Source organism: Triticum urartu, chromosome 6 (genome assembly GCF_003073215.2).
Source record: "Triticum urartu cultivar G1812 chromosome 6, Tu2.1, whole genome shotgun sequence".
In the NCBI taxonomy this organism is placed as follows: Eukaryota; Viridiplantae; Streptophyta; class Magnoliopsida; order Poales; family Poaceae; genus Triticum; species Triticum urartu.
The window spans coordinates 310878963-310900901 of NC_053027.1; the positions used below are offsets into that span (position 1 = coordinate 310878963).

At 46.8% G+C, this 21939-nt stretch overlaps 1 long non-coding RNA gene across 3 annotated transcripts; it reads left to right on the forward strand.

The window, feature by feature from the left end:
• The first annotated feature begins 11237 nt into the window (after window positions 1-11237).
• LOC125513344 lies at window positions 11238-13851 on the forward strand. 3 transcript variants are annotated; one of them, XR_007285871.1, is made up of 6 exons: window positions 11238-11520; window positions 11671-11783; window positions 12326-12445; window positions 12793-12882; window positions 13185-13515; window positions 13602-13851. It is a non-coding gene; the product is annotated as an uncharacterized LOC125513344 (long non-coding RNA). The 3 variants fall into 3 exon arrangements; XR_007285869.1 differs by having other exon boundaries at window positions 11239-11520; window positions 12793-13049; XR_007285870.1 differs by lacking the exon at window positions 12793-12882 and having other exon boundaries at window positions 11241-11520.
• Window positions 13852-21939: the final 8088 nt, after the last annotated feature.

Here is a 21939-nt window from a genome sequence, read left to right on the forward strand (position 1 = left end):
GGTCCTGTTGTGGCCAAAGAGTCTGCTTCGTATGGAGGCGGCCGAGAGCACACCCACGAGCACACAGCCTCAGCAAGGTATGAACATCAACACCCCACCTACCCAATTAGCGTCGGGTGTCGGGTTGGGTGATAGCGGACGTGGTAAGGAGGAGGCTCCATTAGTCGCTGATGACGTCGGCATGGATGAGGATGAGGACGACGATGGCGCTGAACAGTATGTCTATACTGGCGCCTCCTTAGGGTTTGAGCGTCATGAGTCGGTGCCTGAATTGCCGTCTCAACGTATTATGGATGACCTTCCGGTAGTAAAGAAGTCTAGGAAGAGAGCGAGGAAAGGCAAAAAAGTTGATTCTATGATCCAGCCACCTCAGCAGCCTCGGCTTTAGGACCATATAGATATCCCCGATGCGGATAAATGGCATATCCCCGATCAACCAATCCTACCTGCAATAGCGCTACGGATCAGATTCGGTGATCTAAGGAGACTTCATGACGATGTGCTGCGGGTAGAGAAAGGCCTCATCGCCTCGAAAGATCCAGGATACCCACTCTACGTGGTTAACGTTCCGCGGCAAATGTCGTACGTCGACAGCTTCCCGGCGGATAAGTTCTTCCTCCGATTCGATTACATATTCAACATGTTTCACGTGAAGAAGCTGGATTTTACGTTTGTCCGCCTTTATGCCTTGCACATGAACTACATCATCGCGGTTGAGCAGATATCTCATATCTGTGTCGCTGACCCGTACTACATGCACGAGGGCTTCTTGGGAGTCTGCATAGAGCATCGTGAATACGCGAGGGATTACATCGTCGGTTTCATGCTCGCCAATAAGGACAAGGAGGTGATTCTCGTGCCTTATCATCCCGTGTAAGTCATCCGCGCTGCTATCCTTCCTTCGATTTCAATCATTCATTTGCACGGTGGAGGCTAATTAATTTGAGGTGCACTTATTTTGCGCAGTGGCGGGCACGCCGTCCTCATCATCCTCTACCCCCGATTCTCCCATGCTCTTTACTTGGACTCGTCGAAGAACATTCACAAAAAGGATTACACCCACATCAAGGATGTTCTCGACAGTGCTATGTTTTACTACCAAGCAAGGGGTGGAGAGATCAGGGAAAAGAAGGGAAGGGGCGGCAGGGTCGCCTTCGGCCATAAGACCGACTTCTGCTGCATCCAGCAACCGAACGATTCTCTTAATGATGGATTCTATGTCCTACACCACATGCTGGAGTACAGACGGGATCACCAGAACCTTCGCATGTCACCTAGATCCGGCGATGCCCATATTCTGCAATGGGCAAAGGACATAGGAGATATCGAGGATCATCGACTTCAAGCTGAGTTCTATAACATCCAGCGCAAACTTTCCCAAATCATCATGAAGGAGGTCGTCGGAAAAATAGGGATGTTCTATGGAGAAGGACAAATGTCGTGGGAAGACGTCTGAACATGGATAGCCTCTCAGCGTCTCGACATGAAGCCTTTCACTAAGCTCGAGGACTATCTCCCTAACTTGGATGGATGGAACGACATGTTGGAGTGATTGTCGATATATGACAATGTGTCCGTTTAGTCCATACTTTCTGTATGACAAAACTTTGAGTTATGCACGGTGAAACTTTATTTGTGATGTAATTAAACCGTCCTCCTCCTCGACTAGCAAAAATCACTCTAGTTAGGGCATTTTGGGGTACGATGAACTTTGTTATTTATGCTTATGATATGTTGTTTCTATTTCTGCCAAGTATGTCTCTTTCTGTTGCTCAACTATATATGTTGCATATCATCGAATCATGTGATGATGCAGGTGCATAGATCATAGATGGCGAAGAAGTGCTACGCCAGGAGTATATATACGACAAGTGGCCGGAGATTCAGGCCCAGGTGTACTAGTTTCCAGTTTCCGAGCGACAGTCGGTAGTTAGTTTAGGTTCACGCTAATGCGAGAGAGGGATACAAACTCATGTACTCAAAGTGATAGCTCTTCTCGCGTATATCATTGTTTAGATGGATGACGATGTATTTGCAAGTAATCGAGACTTGTATCGCTATTTTCGAGATGATGACGAGAGACCACTTTGTGTTGGATGATGATTATGATGATGCCATGATTTGATGAGACTAATTGTATGTATATGCTATGATTACATTTGTATGTGTATGATATGCTAAAGATTATTGTATAAAGCCTATTCAAATACAAAACAAATACAAAACAAATATGCAGGGAAAAAAACTAATAAAACTAGTAGTAGCGAGGGGGGAAATTTAGCAGTAGCGCCGCCTTACCAGTAGCGCTTCCCAGTAAATAGCGCTGCAGATAATATCAGCAGCGCCCTTTTCTAAAGAGCGCTACATCTATTCATGTATAGCAGTAGCATGGGAGAACAAGCGCGGCTGCTATTCATTAGCTCTAGCGCCTTATTAGTAGCGCCGGTCCCCGCACTACTGAGAGGCCCAAAACCCACGCTGTTGCTAGGCTTTTCCCTAGTAGTGTCGAGTTCTAACACCCAAAGCTCAGGTTAGGTGCTTCGGACCTTCAACTATGTCCGGATCCAACCTTCAAGGTCGTTGGATGCTTTCCTCCGTCACAGAGGAGGACATTAAGAAGTTGAGAGAGGCCAGATATCTGACCGCCGAAATTTCGCACAGGCTGCCTGCCCGAGGGCAGGTCGTCCCTACTCCCGAACCCAATGAGAGCATTGTGTTCATCTCCCACTTCCTCCGAGGACTAGGCCTCGCTCTGGATCCCTTTGTTAGGGGTCTTATGTTCTATTACGGGCTGGATTTTCATGATCTGGCCCCAGATGCCCTTCTTCAGATCTCGTCATTTATTGTCGTATGTGAGGCCTTCCTCCGCATTATCCCTCACTTCGGCCTGTGGCTCAAGACCTTCGATATGAAGCGGAAGATGATCGAGGGGCAGCACGCAGCGTGCGGAGGTGCTTTGATAAGCAAAATTGCTGACGCTCCATGGCCAGAGGGTTCCTTCCCAGAGGTGTCGGATTGTGGCAGCGGGAGTGGTTCTACATCACAGCTCCCCGAAGTGCCAAGTGGGTACGTGCCCCTACCTTTCGCTCGGGCCCCCGACCACAACTGATGTCATGGATCAGCAGGGGGCTGAGCTGGGGTCCAGCCAAGGACGTGCCAATGCTGCAAAGCCGTATCCGAGTTCTCTTCGAGGGAGATTTCAGTCTGGTTCGTCGAGTCCAACCTTGCAAACGCCGGCCCCTCCGCATGTCGGAATTCAACCCGGAAGGACCGCGTACTATTCAGCATTTCCTCAGCATGGCGCACGAGGAGATGTACAAATCATTCTTCGGACCCCAAATAGAGTGTACGGACACCACCGAGGACGTGGGCCTGAGCTACAACCGCCCCGCTGCCCAAGTAAGTAATCCCGTGGCCGAACACACTGTCCTTTTATTTATCATGACATCATTATGAAGAATCGCTCTTTGACCAGGACTGGATAACAAAGGCGAAGATGATCTGGTGTTCGGCCCCCCCTCTTGAGGGCTTGGACAATCCGGTGCTGGAAAAGATGCTCGAGCCAGCACCTTATCCGGTGCCCTCGAAGGAAGATGAAGGGGGGGGAAGAGGGCAAAAGTGGGCCTCCTTCGCTATTTATTCCAACTGAGGGAATGAGCACCTCCGCGAGGGAGGATAACCAAGGGGAAGAATCTGACATTCTCTCTCCCTGGGGAAGGAAGAGGACTACCTCTAAAGATCCGGAAACTAAGGTTTCCAAACGGGAGAAGAAATCTCCGGCAGAGGGTCCTGCCCCGGAGGGTATTCTTGCTGCACAATGTCCACGCGGGGATCATCCCTCTACCGAAGAGTACTTAATAGTGAAAACATCCTACCTTACTTCCGAAGAAAATAACCGATGCTTATAAATTGTAGTCCGGATCGCAGCCCTTCTCAACAGAGCTCATCTTCGGGGGATCTTCTTCCGGAGATGATGGACAGCGAAACGCCTCCCCCGGACACCCCGGCTCAAGAAGCAGGCGACCTTGAAGTGTCATCGCGAAGGGTATCTCCAGATCCACTAGGGCCAGAGGATAACCCTTTGGCTGCCCGGAGTCCCCAGTATCCAGCTCCTAAGGAGAGCGACAGCAAGGGTCCGTACAGTGTGCGGTCGGATGCGCTGAAGGATCTTCTGGGGCAAGCTGTTGTCGAGGAAGCGCATCGTACGCTAATGGGTACGGTAATTGAAAGGATTTCATCTGCTGAAAGCGGTTTGCATGAAGCCTTTATGAGTCTGCTGAAAGGCTTCGAGATACATGAACTAGTGTATGTTTTTAACAGTACTGCATACGTTAGGTATGCCCTATGCAGATAGTAGCCCCTGAGACTCTGGTTGTCGTCGAAAACGGCCGCAAACAGAGGATCATAGTCCCAGGTAACAACCAGACCGCCTTTATGTGAAGGTAGCTGAAGCTCTGGTGGCTAGCTGGACTGATGGGTTTGCCGAGCTAAAGCGGCAACTGGATGCGGCAGATGCCAACATCGTGCTTGTCAACAAGCGGCTTGACGAGGCACAGGGTGAGTGATTTTTCTGGTGGTCGTCACATAATAAGAGTAGCATGATGCCAGTATCTTTAATGTGTTGTGACTGCAGATGGAGCTGCCACCGTGGAGACCCTTCAGGCGAAAATTGCCCGAGCCAAGGAGCAAGCAAGGAGTAGCAATGCGGCCGCTTTAAAGGCGGCCAAAGAATTAAGGGCCGAACAGGCCGCGCATTGCGAGAGAAAGGAAAAAATAGCCAAGATGACTGTAGAGTTAAAAGATGCCACTGACCGTTACCAGCTTCTTGAAGAAGAGAACCAGGCGAAGGCGACGGACCTGGAGAAGGTCCGGGTGGCTGCCAAGGAAGCCCGCTCCAAAATTAGAGCGACGAAGGAGGAGCTGAACCAAGCTGCAGATATCGTGTCTGGGAATCCCTTCTTGTTGCGGACTAAGTTCGAAGATCCGAAGTATGCTCCTCTAGACCGGCTACGGAGTTCTGCGGATGCGTACATGGATTTGGCTACAAGTGCTGCTGATGTGGCCGAGTACTTCAAGGATCAGAAAGGTCTCGAAGTGGAAAAGCTGTTCTGGTCACAGTTCCACACTCCAGTCCATCCGCTGTTGTTGAATGAGCGATTGGCCGAGTGGGCCGAGCTCCATAGGTTGTCCGGACTTGCCATGAGGTCCGTTGTGGATCACCTGTGGCCGGGAGGGCCAAGGCCAAGTAGCTACTTTAGCTTAGTGCAACAATTCCTTGGTGTTGTGCCATGCATCGATGCTGTAAAGAGATCGGCGTGCATAGAGGGTGCGCGGATGGCCTTTGCCCGTGTCAAGACATACTGGGCGGAGATGGAGGCCACCACTGTTGCGACACAGGGTTCGGCTGTAGGCCGAGTGGCTGCCGAGCACTACTTGGAAGAAGTTCTTGAAGGCGCTCGTTCGATAGAGGCTCAGTGCTCGAAGAATGTTATGTTCAAGCGACATGCATTCCCATTGTAAAAACAAAGTTTTATTGAATTGTCAAGGCTCTATTTATACTTTTGCCCGAAAGTACTATGGTGCCTCCTGTGCGGCCGTTTATGTATATATGTGTATAACCTGAAAGTTTGCAGTCGTCGGCTTCCGCCCCCATGCATATAATGCAGGGGTGTTCGCAAAAGATGCTTATCCACACTTGATCCAACGTCTTGGTCCGTTAAGTAGGTGATAGCGCAGCGAACTAGGCAATCGGACTATATTGCTTTAACACTTTCACTTGGCCATAGGAGTTTGACAGTGGGGCTACTATGTAGCCCCTGGTACTTCTGCGCTCGTCCGAATACGGGGCGCGTACGTACGTGACCGAGAAATGGTCCTTCATTATTGCAGAGGAATCCAAAGATTCCGATGAGTCATCGAGTGGTTGACCAGTCTCTCGCTATATCATGACAGCCAGTTTTCGGCTTTCTCTACTGAGGTGCTCATCCGGATGAACCAGGGCACAATCGCAGTAGTTCTCCCAGTGCTACCTTAGCCGATATAACGAAACATAAGGTACCAAAACGTGGGAGCCGGGCAAACCCAACATTTGACCAAAGACATGATTCGGAGCTGATGCATATAGGTCCAAACTCGCGACGCCGAACACTCCCTAAGGTGTTCGGTCTTTATAACATATACCGGGCTAAACAATGCCCTTAATAAGAAACCACTACAAGAAAAACGCTCGTACATGACAAAAATTAGTGACCGCGGTTTAATTAGTCATAGATCCATGACCAAAATTCACAAATTAGTCATGAAGGGTGTGGAAGGGTTCAAACCCTATAGTCTCATGATAATTCGGGGCCAAATGGTCGTTATTTGATTTCATAGAAAGGTCATAAAGATGTGAATGGTGCATACTACCTTATTTCAGTCCATAATGACCAAAATATATCATCATAAAAACTTGATGAGGGTGACTGGATGACAACTCAGCAATTTTGTCTATGTGGCGTTCCTATTTGTCAATCATCATAGGAGATGAGGGTGACTAGATTACAACTCAGTAATTTAATTACATAAAGTTGATAAAAATAGGAATTTAATTACATAAAGTTGATAAAAAAAGGGCAGCACCGGACTCGCACCGAACAACAATCGCTCATCCAAAGAGCCACTTACCAGTTAGACCTCATCGTGAAATTTGTTTACGTTGCGATGAGTGGGCCTCCTTTGGGCCAAAACTGGACGGTCACTTTTTCTAGATTACCTGGGCCAAGTCCCTTTTTCCGAACAAAAGAAAATAAACTGGGCCAAGTCCCTTTTTCTGAAAAAAAGAAAATAAACCGGGCCAAGTCTGTGACTTAGAAACGAACCCTAGAAACAAAAATCACCAATCATGTTCGGCGGTGGCGCGGCTGACCGCCACCTGCGTCGGTCAGGCAGCGGGCGGCGCCGCGGCCGACCATCATCTGCACCGAGTGGGGAGAGTGCGGCGCCGTGGCCGTCCATCACCTGCACTGATCGGGTGGCGGGTAGCGCCCGGTGGCAGAGAGCGTCATCTGCTGAGTACAGACGGCGGCAGACGGCGTCATCTCCAGAGCGGGCTGCATAGGGCGGACGGCATCCTTGCCATTTCTAAGTGCTGCAGCCGAACAAAGCTTCTATTCTATGGTTAGTGCTCTGAAGCTGCTGTTCATTCTCAGTGAGTATTGTAGCTCTTTTCCAAGCGAGTCACTCAGCACACAAGCTTACTCCTGAGTATTGTAGCTCTTTTCATTCTCTGATCATTTGTGTGGGGAAAATACTCCTGAGTATTGTGTCTTACTTAAATCATCTCAACTCTGCTATATGTTTACCTGCCATCTCAACTCTGCATCGATATCTAATGGTTCAAAATTTGAGAAAATTTTCCATCTTACACACATGCATGATTTTACATTATCAATTGTTATGTGAGAAATCTACTCTTTCTAGCATGGTCATATCTGTTGAATAAAGCCAAGTCTTCAGTAGCTAGTGTTTATTTCTTCAGTTTCGTCAGTTTCGTCAGTAGTAGTTTGAGGTTGTTTTCTGTCAATGAGTTTAGCTCGAGTTAGTTAGCGCCAAGAGTGAGTCTGGCGCCCCCTCTGATCGCTCGTGGGATGGCACGAGCACCACGATCGGTGGTGCCGTGTAGTTAGGGTCCATGAGCCTGTTTCCTTTGCTGTACTAGAAGTAAATTCGGTGAATGAAAGGCAGAAAAGCCGCAAGTTCTGCGTGGCGCAAACCTCCTGTTCTTCTTCCTACATGATTGCTTATTTTTTAGAACACTTTTTTGATCCTGTTGTAGCAGCAAAACTTGTCAAACAACATATTGAATTATTGGATGAAAGCGAGGAGGAGGATGACCACGATGAAACTATGATGCAATATCGTAGTGATGATGAACATCACAGCGGTCACAATATTGGTGATGATGACGAGTAGTTCCAGGTCTGTGAATTTATCTTCTGTGTTCACGTCTCTACATTTTATCTCATGTGTTCACATCTTTCTTAATACCTTGCCTTGCCTTGTTCGGTTCTAGTGCAGAAAGGTCTATGGTCAATTGATATTTTGTGCTTCTACTACAGAAAGGTCCATGGTATATTTTGTCTGTCCTTTTCAAGTAAATAAATCTAAATGTTATCTATATAATACCTTGCCTTGTTTGGTTGTATCGGTTATACCTGTATGTTGTCCATTAGGTTTGATAGTTAACATACTTTATGTATGTCTGAACTTGTAAGTTGTAACCTTGTTCTCGATAAGTGTTTTGTGTTCCTCTGTGAACTATGGTTTGCATGCTAATATTGATATGGTATTTTCTTACATACTTCAAACTTACTGGATTAATTCCCTCAGGTATGACTTCCTGAACAGGTACTGAACTTGTAAGTTGTAACCTTGTCCATCAACTGGTATTTATGGTATGGAGTATGGACCTCTTTGTTGTTCTGGAGCATGCTGGATACCGCGTCCCGGCGATGCCGATGCAAGGCTTGTGTTGGGATCCACCAAAGGGTGACCAAGGAAGATGCCATGAAAAAAAGATTCCATGAAGTGGTTCCAGGTCAAGTATGAGTGTGTCATCCTGAAGAAGTCCCATGCTAGCTAGTAACCTTTCGAGTGATTGAGTTGTTGTTAGAGTTTAAGTCAGTCAAACTTCATCTGGATCATGGAATCGTATGTTTATTGGTACAAAGCCGCACTACTAATTTTGCCTCATCTGTTGGGCTGACCTGCATTATTGGATAAAAATTGAAGCAGTTGGTTCTGACTTAGTGTTGCGTGGGTTCAGACTGTTGTAACGCGGCTTGTTAAAAATGAAGAAAATGCACAGAATGCGTGGGTCCAGACTTAGTGTTGCGTGGCTTTGGTTCAGTTGGGTTCAGAAACAACCGAACAATTGGGTTCAGGCTTAGTGTTTCGCGGCCGTGTTTGCTGCCACCGACTGTGTTGCTAACAGAAGCTGAGTTAATCAAAATACTAAAGAATTTCCCCTTTTTTTTTACTAAAGAACTCCCTTAGTAACTAAAGCTATGACATGTGGGGCTGTGTCCTTTAAATTATATTTAAACTCCCAAGATCATAATAAATTCATATGAACTCGGAAAATTATATATAACTAAGACACATACCCGGACGTTGCAAAAGGAGAGTCTGTAAGAAAGGAACATGTAGAAATTAGAAAACCAACATAAAGCAAACTGACATTGCCACCAATTAATTTTTGTGAAACCGAGGCAAAATATTTGCCTCTTATATTAATTAAGGGGGAATAGAGTTCGAAATACACCTCGTAACTGAAAAAACAAAAGAGTGTTACTTTATGTTACCCAATTTCTTCGCCCCGGCGGTTACCCAAAGGATGACTTCACTCTTGATGTTGTTGAGCAAAACCGTTGGAGGCATACTCTTTTGTCGAAAGACCCGGGCGTTCTGTTCGTTCCAAATGGTCCATCCCAATAGCATGGCGAGGGAGGCCATGGCTTTCCGGTTGGGGGTACTCTTGCTTGATCTATTTACCCACCATTCCTTTAAAGAGTCCTCAAGGTGCCAAGTAAATGTGTCAAGATCTTCTAAATGTACCTACTCATTGACCAAATTCCATAGGCGAAGGGTGAATCGACATTTGACGAAAAGGTGTAGGCCAGATTCTTGTTCTCTTTTGCATAGGGGCAGAGTTGACAGTTTGGCCATCCACGCCGGGCCAACCTATTAGCTGTCTAGATTCGATCTTGTATGGCCAGCCAAGCAAACAATTTCACCTTGGGCGGTGCCCAAGCCTTCCAAACCGTGTGATCCATAGGAGAGTGGACCATTCCAAGAAATTGCACGGAGTAAGCCGCCGTCGTGGAGTATTGGCCATTAGTGGCATGCTTCCAAGTAATCTCATCCTCCGTGTGCTCCTCAAGTGAGAATTCCAAGATCAGAAGCCAAATATCAACAAATTGACGAATGTGTGTCATAAAGAAGTTGGCGGTCATCTTGATTTTGTTGATCCAGGATCCCTTATTGAGAGCTTCTCTCACCTTTCAGTTTTTTCTTGTGGAAGCCTCATGGATGAGAGGCTCAATATAAATAGGTCTCCTGCCATGCACCCAAGGCGCCTCCGAAAAAGGGGTCTTGGCCCTGTTCCCAATAGTGATAGAAGTGGAGGCATAGAAGAAATCCCGGTTCTTTTCATCGCAAGGGTTGCCCATGCCAACCCACATCTTGGACGACTCTGTCCATTCAGACCATAACCAACGCAGTCGGAGGGCGCGCATGAATTTGACAGTGTTGAGCACACCGAGGCCTGCATGGTCGTATGGACGGCATATGAGGTCCCAGTTTACTTTGCATTTTGCCCCTGTGGTCTTGTCAGAACCGGCCAAAAGAAAGGCACGCTGGAGCTTGTTGGTGTTGTGGAGAGTGCTCGGCGGAACAATGAGCGATGTGATGAAGTATACCAATAATGAGGAGAACATGGAAAAAGATATTGAAGGTCATTAATCCTACGACTCGTTCTCTTCCCCAACCGCACGAGAGGTAAACGAGGAAGAGCAACCATTGCCCCTCCCTCCGCCGGCGAAGCCGCTGGTCCCTGCCTCCATCTGTCGCTCCGCCGGTGGCTACGGGTGGGGACCTCGGCGCCATGTTGTTTCACTGTCGACTGGTTTGCTCTAGCCGAAACAAATGCTCCATCACAGTGGTCATTTGGCTTGTAATTCATGAATCTTCATACATGATAGCTAATTTTTTAGAACACTTTTTGAGACAATTGTCGTATTACAAGTTTATCATTTTTCCCAGCAGCTAGGCCACATATAATTACATAATGCGAAGGTTTTTTTTGTTTTGATTTTTTTGAATTTGTTATGCCGGTTTCAAAATGCAGTCAAAAAAATCCAGAATAACTGTTCATACTTAGGGTTGATTCTTGCAAAACTCTTGGTATATCTATGATGAAATAGATATTTGTGTACCTAAAAATATTTTTTTAAAATAACAAGTAAACTATAAGGGAGTTGTAGTTCAAATTTCCATAAAAATGACTTAATTATTTTTTGTACATAATATGTGCTAAGTTTTCTACCTCCACATCTCCTCCTGCCACACCTAAAATCTTTCCCGCTGCTGGCGAAAATTTTCCCGCTCCACATATGAGGGTATTTTTGTCACCAGAGAACACCGCCACACGCCCGCACCGCACGATATGAGGGTATTTTCGTCGAACTAATTCAGCCGCACTGCACTATACCACCGCTCCCGTCCCCCAAATCCCCAAATCCCCTCGAACCCTAGCCGCCCCTGCCCTCCCCACGAACCCTAGCCGCCCCTGCCTTCCCCTCGAGCGCGAGCCGCGGCCGATCTAGCCACCGGCGGGGTGCCGCGAGCAGCGGCCGGTCCAGCCACCGGCGTGTGGCGCAAGCAGCGGCCGGTCCAGCCGCCGGAGGGGCGACGCGAGCAGCGGCCGGTCCAACCACCGGCGGGGCGACGGGAGCAGCGGCGTGACCTTGACCTCTCCAGGTACGGGCCTCTGGCGCCTGTGCTTCCCCGCTCTGGCTCGCCCAACCTAGCAGCACACTCCACCATCACATCTCTCTCTCTCTCTCTCTCTCTCTCTCTGCACCATCACACTCCACCGTTTCTCACTGTATTTGTTATGTCGTGGTGAAGGTTGCAGAGGTGGAAAGGAAGCAGAAGAGGGTGCCGTTCGACCAACCTCTCAGGACAAGCTGCTCACGGAGGTGCCCAAGTACAAGCGGACTATGTTCTCTGTCCTCCCCTAGGTAACTTCATGTTCATCCCACATCCAAGTAGGTGGTCCATTTTAACTAAATCCGATTCAGTTTCTGGACAACTAAGTCTACTTTTACCGAAGAAAAGTGGCGTTGCGGGAGTCTAGATAGCTCTGCAATAGTAGACTCATGATATTACGTGACCACGCAGCTCTAGTTCTGCCAGTCCCCATTGAAAATTTCAAATCAACATCAGTTTTGCACTGGCTGTTAATTTAAATATTTAATCCTATTGCTACACTTAATTTCTGCAAATTTAACGAACTGAACATTTGAACTGCAAATGTATTTTGTTTTGCACTTGCTCTCAACTGAATACTTGTATATTATACAAAGACATGATACATAAGCAATCTTTATCAATAGCTAAAAATGTGTAGGCTACAGCTTGTGTGTGACAGTGTGACTGATGTCGATGACAAGTAGTGAAGTGCTTGTGTCTAGATACTATTATATGTGCAACTATTTATCTACCTTTCAAAGCATCTGCCCACTTTATATTTTTAACTTGTAACTGCTATGCTGCTCCCTAGGCCATTAACTCGTCCAGCAAGCAAGGCAAGTAAACTAGGTAACAACCAAGCTGACTAGCACAGTTCCAATTCCTGTGAGATCCACTATGACAAAGATGACAACGAGCAAGAAACTCGCAGGTATACAACTTGTTTGTTGAGTGTGCTGTTTGGTTTTCTATGGACGTGAATTGCGCTTTGCATAGTTTCGTGCCTAGCTAATGTTTGTAACCTAGTACCTGAAATATACGTCTTCTAGGATTACTAATAGTTCGCTCCTGATATGTACTTTGTATAAAAAACAAAATAAAACAGTTCGCTCCTGATATGTACTCTGTAGTAAAAACAAAATAAAATAGTTCACTCCTGATTTGTATTTGTATTCTAGGATTGCTAAGAAACTCGCAGCTCAGTTGTTTGTGTTGTCTTGCTTCTCCTATGCATTTCAACCATTCAGTCTTACAATTATATTTTTTGTTCATGTAAAGAAGCGCCAACTGCTGAATACGAGAAGATTAGGGCTAAAAATTTGATGAGGAACAACCGCATATTCCAATCACTTGGCATCGCTGCATTAGGTATGATGGTTAGGAACTCAAATCGAATGCAGCAAAGTAGTGTCATCACCGATGGGGACTCAGCTTCTGCCATAACACAACAAGGCTCAAGCTCTGAGTAGAGTCCTGACGATGAGGTCATTGAGGAGGATGAAGTTGATGATATTGTAGTGGAGAAGGAAGATACGGTGCTAATTCTACTTTTGTTGAGGGATGGGGGCTATTTGTATGCTATATGTGCTTTAGTGCTTTGACTAATTCTGGAAATACATTTTTTGCATGAGATCTAATAGTTGTCTCTCTTTTATTATAATGCTTTGAAGGTTCCTAAGAAGGCAAGGAAGTCGATCAATAAAAAGACATGATGTCTGAAGATAGATATGTTGTCTTTATCTCTACCTTTCTTTACTAAACATCAGTTGTGCTACTTGGAGAGATGATGATAACATTGATTTGCATGCTATTATGGCTGCATACCCTTTTGAACTGCAACTTGGATTGCAATCTTTAGGAGCCTTTGTGGTTGCTCCATTAATTCTCATACATCTTTTTCCATGGTAGGAAACCTGTCAGTCGAACAAGGAGAACCGTTTCGAAGTTAAGTTCCATCAGAAAACTGGTTCTCGCCCCTACATTTCCCATGTGCATGCTTTGGTAAGGATCTCTCATGTTTTCATTTGCTACTACAGTGATTCTTTCAATTGTTTCTTATTGTTCCATTGTGTCGTCAACAATTTCAGAAAGAGGCTCGTAAGGGTGAAGAGTTGACTTTGTTTGATCTATTCAAGGAGTGCCACAATGGCAAGAAGACTGGTTTCTCTGAGCCAGTTAAGAAGGCGATAGCAAGTTTCTACTATTCTTTTCTGTGTTGATGAGGCTTGTTTACCTCATCCTTGTTACACTTGATTACATTATATGACTTCTGCTCGACAGATTTGATAGAGATGGGTTGTTCAAAGTAGTACAGTATATGATTCATGTTTTGTTATAGTTTGTTTGTCCCAATCCTCTGTTTCATTGCATTGCATATTCATTTTGGTACTGGAAATGCGACAATATTCAGGCAATTTTAGTTCTTGTTGCAGTCCAGCAGGTACTGCTTTGTCTTTTAACACTGGTAATTAAGAGAGAGTGTTGTATGCTCTTTGATTATTTTTCTAGTGATTGCCTGAAGCATCTATCTTCCTTGCTTTCGAAGTGGATAAACTCTGTCATTTCATATACGATCTGAATGAAATGTTTAGGACTTGTGGAAGTGGATTCTCTGATACTGTATACTGTACTAAAGAAACAACATATGCGCTCCTGAAATGTACTACATTCTTCTCCGCTCCATGTTCCCATTTAAGCTAAACAGAGGTGCACTTAGTTGCCTAATTTAAATTTCAACAATGGTTTGTTGTGTATGCTTACCTGTTTAATAAACCTGGTGCCATGCTTCTTTCATGTAGCTGATAGTAACTTGCAAAAAAAGTGATTCCTAAGAATGATTAATTCTGCTTGTCTGCTTCAAAGTTTTCAAATAACTACTAGTTAATTAGTAGCATGGAGACTGGATTATTATTTAGTCAACATTCTTGAATAGTTTGCTTATAAAGTTTCCTAGTCATTCAGAACCAACTGCAATGACATGTGTACATCTTTCTTTAAATGTGAGGCTGACATGTAAAAAGCTATGGAACAAGGGGTACCAGAAGGTGGAGAACCAAAGAATGTTGCTGCTGTTGTTGCTGACATTCTCACTAAAGAATGTCCCTCCAGCACATTCCTTCAAAATGTTGGCCTTGATTCGAGCTCCAAGAAGAAGTTCAACAGGTCTGCATCTGCTTTGGATGCTCATGTACAAGAACTAGAGTACAAGCTTGAGAGGGAGAGGCAAGCCTCTGAGTTGATGCGAGAGGAGCTTGTTGAGGTCAAGAAAAAATCAGAGGAGACCGAAGCTGCACGCGCTGCAGAGTATCAGTTGTTACTGCAAAGAGTTGAGGCCACCGATGCTAGGGCTGTAGCAAGTGATGCTAGATTTGCGCGTATCATGGATCTATTCGAAGGTAAAATAGTTTAGTACGGCATGGTTGATGTTGGCTTTGGGACCTTTGATGTTGAGTTGTTTGGACCTGGGGTTGATGAGTTTTGGTTGACTGGACATATGAATCACAATATGGACCAGGGATTGGCTGTGGTTTGAGGAGGTTCTGTTTTGGTTGGTGCATCTTATGAACATGGTGTACTGATACTAAGCTACTGGCTATGTTATTTTGGTTGGTGCATCTTCTAAAACTGTGGCGTAATGATACTGTTGGGCCTAAGTTAATGAAATCTTGGAGAATTATATTTATCATTCTATTCTCCTGTATTGGTTGACTGCCAAATTGTGCAATGATTTTTTTCTTTTTGAGCTACTGTTGGCTATTTGCTGGACAGCGAAAATACTAAATTGTATGAGTGGGCTTGCTCGTCTCAAGGCCCAATATAGTTTTTTTGATAGAAAAAGATTCATATATTTTTGTTGTTTAGAGAGAAGGGCTGGCATTCAATAAATGGACAGCGCATTGCCTGAGCCCAAGAACTAACATTAACAGGCCGTGGCCCAAAAGTAAATGTAAAAATGGGCTAAATTATTGGGCTCAGCCCATTAAAACAACTGATTTGGACTAATCCTACATGGCATCCATGTCATCATTTTTTCCACGTCAGCGCCACGCTGGTTCAGCCACATCAGATCCTAGGTGGCCTAGGCTCATTAGTAATGACCATAATTTTGGTCAAAGATTTAACGACCAAAATTTTGGTCAGGGGTGGCCATGACAAAAATTCCAGAAAAGGTCACATTTGTTCGTTCTTGACGGCCAACCGTTGACCTTCCGAATTTGGTTAAAAAAGGTCAATAAACGAAAGCAATGATGAATTAATGACCAAAATGGGGAGTCATAATTGACCGTATTTCTTGTAGTGAACCCCATGTGTCCAGGTACGTGCAAAATCCTGGCGTGGCCACATGCCAATAACGCCAGCATCCTTCTCGGTTGTGTGGAGTATCCGGAGGATGTGAGCAACAAGAGACAGTAAAAAAGGGTTTACGCAGGGTCTTAATCTAAAAAGAAACCTTTGGGTGGGTCCCTGCTGCATGTCTGCGCCTGTGTCCCTGTTGTGCCATGTCCTGGATGGGTGCAGCACGATTGTCATCTGTAAAAGGAAAGAACTTAGGTGAAAGTTGTCGTGCCAAAATTGAGAAGAGTTGGTTATTATCAATGAACTATCGAAATTCAAGAGAAACCAAGTTGAACCGGGCTGGCCCTGATTACCCGCGGGAAGCCCCTGGTGTCATTTTATGAGGGTTCGAAAACCAATCTCATGTATATATGATGGAACGCCGGATTCGTCTAACCGTGTCCGTGGTCTTGACGACATGCCATTTTTCTGTTTGGTGAGGCCGTCTTAGTTTGCGGCTGCTAGAGCTGCCACATCCTCTTCCATACGTAAAAAACGTTCGGTATTTCCGCTAACTGTGATGATGCCACGTGGACCGGGCATCTTGAGCTTGAGAAAAGCATAATGCGGTACTGCGTTAAAACGAGCAAAAGCCGCCCTTCCGTGTAGTGCTTAATAATCACTTCGGAATGGAGCGATGTGAAAAGTTAACATTTCGCTTCGGAAGTTATCGGGAGAACCGAATACCACCTCTAGTGGTAGAGAGCCCGTACAGCGGGCCTCTTGGCCTAGTATTACTCCCTTGAAGGTAGTATTACTGTGGCTTATTTGTGTCGGGTCTATCCCCATTCTGCGGACTGTGTCCTGATATATCAGATTTAGGTCACTGCCGCCGTCCATGAGGACCCGTGTGAAATGGTACCCATTTACTATTGGGTCTAGCACCAAGGTCGTCATTCCTTCGCGCCGGATATTTGTAACGTGATCCCGACGATCAAAAGTGATCGGGCATGCCAACGAGTGGTTGAACATAGGGGTGACGAGCTCTATGGCGCGTGTGCATCGGAGTGCATGATTGCTTCTCCTCTTTGTCACATGGATTACATTTACTGTTTTAACCTCTGGTGGGAACTTTTTCTGTCCTCCGGCATTTTGCTGGCGAGGTTCATCCTCGTCTTCTCTTGGTGTCTCTTCGCCTTTGTATTTGGCGTTTATCTTACCGGCCTGCTTGAAGACCCAACATTCTCTATGGGTATGATTTGGAGGTTTGTCTTGGGTGCCGTGAATCTGACATAGTTTGTCAAGAATTTTGTTTAGGCCAGATTGTCCTTCTCTACTGCCTTTGAAAGGCTTTTTCCGCTGGTCTGGTTAGGAGCCCCTGAATCCGGCGTTTACCGTCGTGTTATCTGGGCTACCTTCTTTATTTCGACGCTTGTTTTTGTTGCATCGTGGTTTACCATTGCCATCCCTGACTTCGGATGTGCTTGGGTCGCTGGTGCTGCTACGGGCCAACCAGCTGTCCTCGCCTGCACAAAGGTGGGTCATGAGGCTTGTTAGGGCTGCCATTGTTCTTGGTTTTTCTTGACCGAGGTGTCTGGCGAGCCATTCATCTCGGACGCTGTGTTTAAAAGCTGCTAAGGCTTCGGCGTCCGGACAGTCGACGATTTGGTTCTTCTTGGTGAGGAACCTATTCCAAAGCTTTCGGGCGGACTCTCTGGACTGTTGGATTATATGACTTAAATCGTCTGCATCCGGAGGTCGGACATAAGTCCCTTGAAAATTGGCCCAGAAAGCGTCCTCGAGCTCCTCCCAACTTCCAATTCAGTTTTCGAGGAGGATTTTCAGCTAGTGCCTAGTTGGCCCTTTAAGCTTGAGGGGCAAGTATTTAATGGCATGGAGATCGTCTCCACGAGCCATATGAATATGGAGGATGAAGTCCTCTATCCAGACTCCAGGGTCTGTGGTTCCGTCGTACGCCTCTATGTTCACTGGTTTGAATCCCTCTGGGAATTCGTGATCCAGCACCTCATCAGCGAAACATAAGGGGTGTGCAGCACCCCTGTATTGGGATGTGCCATGGTGTTCGAACGATTGTAGTATTCAGCGTTGGTTGTGTACCGTAGCACGCTTCCTAGATCCATAGATAGATCTGGTCGCGCCGGATTTTTGACGCAAGTTCTCACGTGAATCGTGTGTTGACTTATGCATGACTTTGTTAGCCGCTCTATCGCGTTCACTGGGTGGTGGATCCGGCCGGTTGGCCGTATCACCTTTCGGCTGTATGGGCTCTAAGGCCTCATTGTCGAATTTCGGTAATAGTTTGCGCTTTGGATAGCTATTTTGATGGTAACTTCCACCATACTTTGTTACTTTGTTCCACTTGCTGTTGAGCATATCTTGTGCGACCTTGAGCCTTTGCTTCTGTTTCTTCAGGCTCCTCGCTGTGGCAATAAGCCTTCCGCGAAGGTTTTCTTTCTCCAAGTGCGTTTCCAGGATGATGTGTGCATCTTCGCCCGGACTGTTTTGTTCCCTAGACGGGGATTGATGAGGCTTATCTTTGGCGTCATCGTGTTCGGACATCGGATCCGTACTATGTGTGCAGTTTGCATCTTGATCGTGTTCTGCCACCGGGGTGGTGCAGTTGTCATTTCTTCCAGAGTCGCGTGGACTATTATTATCGTTGTTTTTGCTATGGCGGGACTTAGAGCGGCGCCGTTGACGTCGGCGCTTGGGTTTCTTGGAGGGTGCATCCTCCGCTGTCTCTTCGCCATTGCCCTCTCTGGGTGCATCCACCATGTATACGTCATGTGATGAAGTAGCGGTCCAGCGTCCTGTGGGCGATGGTTCTGGTTTGTCTCCTGCATCGTCGTCCATACCTTTGATGTCTTCGGAGTCGAAGTCGAGCATGTCGGTTAAGTCGTCGACAGTGGGTACTAAGTGGGTGGTGCGTGGGCAGCGAATTTCTTCGTCGTCCGCATCCCATTCTAGCCGGACATAGTTCGGCCAAGGTTCTCCTGACAGGGAGAGAGACCTTAATGAATTTAGCACATCTCTGAAAGGTGAGTGCTGAAAGATATCCGCGGAGGTGAACTCCATTGTTGGTGCCCCGTCGGATTCGACATGCACGGATGTAGGCGGCTTGGAGTCCGTGGCCGGGGATAAATCCAGTGGTTCAGTGACACAGCTCTCATAAGGGGTGAAGTCAATATCTGGCTCTATCGCCACTGAGAGTGCGGCCTCCATCGCGGGGTCCATCCCTCCGCTTTAGGATGGCGCGATTTGCTCCGGGTTAAAGGCCGGAGTAGCTGCAGATGCGATCTCCCGAACACAGTCCGACGGCAGAGTTACGTCTTGCATGTCGCGACTGTGCGGCGCGTCCAGCATGGGCTCGAATCCATCGAAGATCAAGTCTCCGCGGATGTCGGCCGTGTAGTTCAAGTTTCCAAATCTGACCTGATGGCCAGGGGCGTAGCTTTTGATCTGCTCTAGATGGCCAAGAGCATTGGCCCGCAGTGCGAAGCCGCCGAATACGAAGATCTGTCTGGGAAGGAAAGCCTCACCCTGGACCGCATCGCTAGCAATGATCGAAGGAGCCATCAAGCCTTATGATGACGACACAGAGGAACTCTCAATGAAAGCACCAATGTCGGTGTCAAAACCGGCGGATCTCGGGTAGGGGGTCCCGAACTGTGCGTCTAAGGCGGATGGTAACAGGAGGCAGGGGACACGATGTTTTACCCAGGTTTGGGCCCTCTTGATGGAGGTAATACCCTACGTCCTGCTTGATTGTTCTTGATGATATGAGTATTTCAAGAGTTGATCTACCACGAGATCAGAGAGGCTAAACCCTAGAATCTTGTGACGCCCCCGATTTGACCGTACACTAATCATACACGCAAACGTGTACGATCAAGATCAGGGACTCACGGGAAGATATCACAACACAACTCTACAAATAAAGTAAGTCATACAAGCATCATATTACAAGCCAGGGGCCTCGAGGGCTCGAATACAAGAGCTCGATCATAGACGAGTCAGCGGAAGCAACAATATCTGAGTACAGACATAAGTTAAACAAGTTTGCCTTAAGAAGGCTAGCACAAACTGGGATACAGATCGAAAGAGGCGCAGGCCTCCTGCCTGGGATCCTCCTAACTACTCCTGGTCGTCGTCAGCGGGCATCACGTAGTAGTAGGCACCTCCGGTGTAGTAGGGGTCGTTGTCGACGGTGGCGTCTGGATCCTGGGCTCCAACATCTGGTTGCGACAACCAGGTAGAAGGGATAGGGGAAAAGAGGGAGAAAGCAACCGTGAGTACTCATCCAAAGTACTCGCAAGCAAGGAGCTACACTACATATGCATGGGTATCAAATGGAGTAAGGGTATCATATGTGGACTGAACTGCAGAATGCCGGAATAAGAGGGGGATAGCTAGTCCTTTCGAAGACTACGCTTCTGGTAACCTCCATCTTGCAGCATGTAGAAGGGAGTAGACTGAAGTCCTCCAAGTATCATCGCATAGCATAATCCTAACCGATGATCCTCCCCTCGTCGCCCTGTGAGAGAGCGAACACCGATTGTATCTGGCACTTGGAAGGGTGTGTTTTATTAAGTATCCGGTTCTAGTTGTCATAAGGTCAAGGTACAACTCCAAGTCGTCCTGTTACCGAAGATCACGGCTATTCGAATAGATTAACTTCCCTGCAGGGGTGCACCACATACCCCAACACGCTCGATCCCATTTGGCCGGACACACTTTCCTGGGTCATGCCCGGCCTTGGAAGATCAACACGTCGCAGCCCCACCTAGGCACAACAGAGAGGTCAGCACGCCGGTCTAAACCTAAGCGCACAGGGGTCTGGGCCCATCGCCCTTAGCACACCTGCACGTTGCGTACGCGGCCGGAAGCAGAACTAGCCCCCTTAATACAAGAGCAGGCTTACGTTCCAATCCGGCACGCGCCACTCAGTCGCTGACGTCACGAAGGCTTCGGCTGATACCACGACGCCGGGATACCCATAACTACTCCCGCGTAGATGGTTAGTGCGTATAGACCAAATGGCCAAACTCAGATCAAATACCCAGATCTCGTTAAGCGTGTTAAGTATCCGCGAACGTCGACCAGGGCCAGGCCCACCTCTCTCCTAGGTGGTCGGAACCTGCCCTGTCGCTCCGCCTCAAAGATCCACTCGCGGGTGCTCCTCAAGCCGACCCGTCTTTGGTCACCACAAGTATCATGTATAAAGTATATAGTATATACCCGTGATCACCTCCCGAGTGATCACGGCCCGATAGTATAGCAAGGCAGACGGACAAGAATGTAGGGCCACAGATGGAAATACTAGCATCCTATACTAAGCATTAGGATTGCAGGTAAAGGTAACAACAGTAGTAGCAAGGACAGGCTATGCATCAGTATAGGATTAACGGGAAGCAGTAACATGCTACACTACGCTAATGCAAGCAGTATAGAGGAGAGTAGGCGATATCTGGTGATCAAAGGGGGGGCTTGCCTGGTTGCTCTGGCAAGAGAGAGGGGTCGTCAACTCCGTAGTCGTACTGGGTAGCAGCGGCGTCGGTCTCGGTGTCTAGCGAGAGAAGAGGGGGAAGAAACAATAAATATTTAAGCAAGCATATGCATAGTGATGCATGACATGACAAGTAACGACGTTAGAGGTGCCCTAACGCGGTATTAGGTGATACCGGTGAAGGGGGATAACATCCAGGAAAGTATCCCCGGTGTTTCGCGTTTTCGGACAGATGAAACAGAGGGGGAAAGTTGCGTGTTCGCTATGCTAGGGATGCGTGGCGGATAAACGGGCTGCGTATCCGAATTCGTCTCGTCGTTCTGAGCAACTTTCATGTACAAAGTTTTTCCATCCGGGCTACGGTTTATTTTATATTGATTTTAAAAGATTTAAATCATTTTCAGGATTTATTTAATTATTTTAATACAACATTATCCAGAACAGTGCTTGCTGACGTCATCATGACATCAGCATGACGTCAGCAGTCAACAGAGGTGTTGACTGGTCAACTGACGTGTGGGTCCCACTGGTCATTGACTGATTAGGCTAATCAAGGGTTAACTAAGTTAACCAGTAATTAGATTAATCTAATCAGGATTAATTAATTTAATTAATTCTTTAGT